Source organism: Rhinolophus sinicus, linkage group LG02 (genome assembly GCF_036562045.2).
Source record: "Rhinolophus sinicus isolate RSC01 linkage group LG02, ASM3656204v1, whole genome shotgun sequence".
NCBI lineage: Eukaryota > Metazoa > Chordata > Mammalia > Chiroptera > Rhinolophidae > Rhinolophus > Rhinolophus sinicus.
In genome coordinates this window covers 160,164,055-160,167,569 of record NC_133752.1, presented here as the reverse complement: position 1 = coordinate 160,167,569, position 3,515 = coordinate 160,164,055, and positions in this window count along the sequence as shown.

Below are 3,515 nucleotides of genomic sequence, written 5' to 3'. Positions count from 1 at the left end.
ATTACTAAAATCATTCAGAAGGGAAAATATGAATGATCAATAATGTTGAATACTGGCTCCCTGAATTATCAAAACGATCTTTATTGCTTGCACAGTAAAAAAGAGCATTACCTTGATGGAGTCTTAGCAGCTTATCAGGAGGGCAAAGGGCAAAGTCTGGATATTTACTGAGGTTTTGAAAACAGGTCTAAGGCAGGTCTTTCAATGGAGAAGGGGGGGTTTGGTTAAGATTGGGTAGGATCATAAAATAATAGTGTAGGATTAATGGACACAGCCAGGAAATGATTTTAAGGGGAGAAGTTTAAAGAGTCCTAATTGCATGCCATGTGGAAACCTAGAAATGCAGGTTGGCTTCCTTTGGAGGACTGCACACCTGCGACTGCAGCCATGCATGTTTTGAAGGGGTTCAGAACGTCTTCCCAGAATATGCTACTTTGGCATGTGGACCATTTTGAGCTAAAGACAATCAAAGCTCAAAAAAAACTCAGGAAGAACTTATTACCTCCCTTTTAACTACCTAGAAGAATTTAGATAGGGGGCCTCGTCCAAGAAGAGAACTATCACCAGAGGGAACTACAAACAGCATGGGCTGTGGTGGGCTGAGGGGAACTGGCAGGAGCTGGAGATCAAAGTCCTGTCTGTGTCCCATTGTTTGCTCTGGTGGCATGGCAAACATTTGTTTACCAAACACTTGCTCTTCCCATCTTCCTGTCAATTGTTTTCCTTCCCTTTGAAGCCCCAGACCCCACACTCTTCTTCTTAGCTCAGAACTTTTTGTTTTTGCCTGGCTGCCTGTGGGTCTCATAGTCTTATGGGGCCCCTGTGTGTACTTAATTAACTTTGGCCCCTGTGTGTACTTAATTAACTTTGTTTTTCTCTGGTTATGGTTAATCCATTTTATGTTAATTTGATTAGACCAGCCAAAGAACCTAAATGGGCAGACAAAATTTTTTCTCCCCAACAGTTTCTTCAGACTAAGCATTTTATCGCTGACCCATGAACATAGTGTATCTGAGGTCAGGAAATTTGCTGAGTTTTTTTTTTTCCCCTAAGACATAATTAAATGAAATTGTTAAAAAATTTTTTTCCATTTTTTTAGTCTGTACACATGGTGAATTATATTGCTTCATTTGTGAATGTTAGACCAACTTTGCATTCCTTGATAAACCCCAATTAGTCATGACATCGTTTTTATCACTGGATTTGAACTGATACGATAACATTTGAGAAAATAACATTTGGACCTATGTTCATGAGAGTTTTTGGTCAATTATCTTCCTTTTCTTGTTATTTACTTGTTTGGTATTGGTATCAGGGTAATGCTGGCTTGTGGAATGAGTTGGGAAGTATTACCTTGTGGGCTGAACTGTGTCCCCTCAAAGTTCGTATGTTCAAGTCCTAACCCCCCAGTACCTCAGAATGTGATTGAATTTGGAGGTAAGGTCTTTAAAGAAATAATTAACGTAAAATGAGGTGATTAGGATGGGCCCTAACCCAATATGACTGGTGTTCTTATAAGAAGAGGAAATTAGGACACAGACAGAGGGGACATCACATGAATAGAGAGAGAAGATGGCCATCTCTAGCCCAAAGAGAGAGGCCTCAGAAGAAACCAACCCTGCTGATGCCTTGATCTCGGACTTCTAGCCTCCAAAATTGTGAGAAAATAAATTTTTGTTGTTTAAGCCTCCAAGTCTGTGGTACTTTGTTATGGCAGCCCTACCAAACTAACACATACTTCATAAATTTTATGAAAGAGTTTGTGTAGACTTTTCATTATTTCTTCCTTAAATTTTTGATAGGATTCACCAGTAAAATTATCTGGGCCTGCAGAATTCTTTGTGAGAAGGTTAACTAAAAATTCAATTTCTTTAATAGACATAGGCTATTCAGGTTATCTATTTCTTAAGTGAACTTTGATAGTTTGTCTTTAAGAAACATCCATTTCATCTAAGTTGTGGAATTTATTGCCAAAAAGTTGTTCAAAATATTCCCTTATTGTCCTTTTAATATTTGTAGGATCTGGGGGCCAGTCCGGTGGCTCAGGCGGTTGGAGCTCCATGCTCCTAACTCCGAAGGCTGCCATTTCGATTCCCAAATGGGCCAGTGCGCTCTCAACTACATGGCTGCCGGTTCAACTCCTCGACTCCCGCAAGGGATGGTGGGCTGCGCCCCCTGCAACTAAGATTGAACCGGTACTTTGAGCTGAGCTGCCACTGAGCTCCCAGATGGTTCAGTTGGTTGGAGCACCGGCTCTCAACCACAAGGTTGCCGGTTCGACCACCTGCGCCCCCTACAACTAGTAACAGCAACTGGACCTGAAGCTGAGCTGCGCCGTCCACAACTAAGATTGAGAGGACAACAACTTGACTTGGGGGGGAAAAAAAAAAGTCCCGGAAGTACACACCATTCCCCAATAAAATCGTTACCTTTCCCCAATAAAATCTTAAAAAATATATGTATTTGTAGGATCTGTATTTATGTCACCTTTCTCATTCCTGATATTGGCAATTTGTGTCTTTTTTCTCTAATCAACCTAAGGTTTTATCAATTGAGATTTATCAATGTTATTGATTTCTCAAAAGAACTGGTTTCCCTGATTTTGCTTTGTTTGGTTTTTCCGTTTCATTGATTTCTGCTCTAATATTTATTATTTTCTGTCTTCCTTTTTTGTTGTTGTTTTTTAGTTTCTTAAGGTAGAAGCATATTTCATTGATTTGAGACTTTTTTCCCCTAATATAGGTGTTCAGTGTTATTAATTTAAGAGCTGTTTTAGATTCATCACAAAGTTTGATATGCTTTGTTTTCACTCAGTTCAAAATACTTTCTGCTTTCACTTTTGATTCATTTTTTGATCCATGTGTATTATGATTTCCAAACATTGGAGATTTTTCAGATATATTTTAATTGATTCCTAATTTAATTCCCTGTGGCAGAGAATAGACTTTGCATGACTTGAATCTTAAAATCTATTGAGACTTGTTTTATGACCCCAAATATGGTTAATCTTCGTAACTGTCCTTTGTGTACTTGGAAAGAATTTGTATTCTGCTGTTGTTGGGTATTCAATAAGTATCTATTAGGTCAAGTTGGTTGATTGTATTGTTCAAGTCTTCTATGTCTCTACTGATTTCCTGTTTACTCTATCAATGATTGAAAAAGGGGTGCTGAAATATCCTACTATCCTTGAGAATTTGTCTATTTCTCATTGATTACATCACTTTTTGTTTCATGTATTTTGAAGCTTTGCTATTTTTTAATAGGATGTGAGAAATCTAGGAAAAGTTCTGGAGCATTTAAGAACAGGTTACACAAATTATGGGTAGGTAAATAATAGACATTGGGCTTATGTTATATATAGAGAACATCTGGTCTACATGTTGGCTCTAACTAGAGGGATTTATTTTTAAGCTTTGCAGCCCAGAGATTAATTGCTCCATCTAGGTTATAGTATCTATTTTAATCAAAGTATAACACATGGATAAAGAATCAAAAGGATTATCAAAAATATTAGG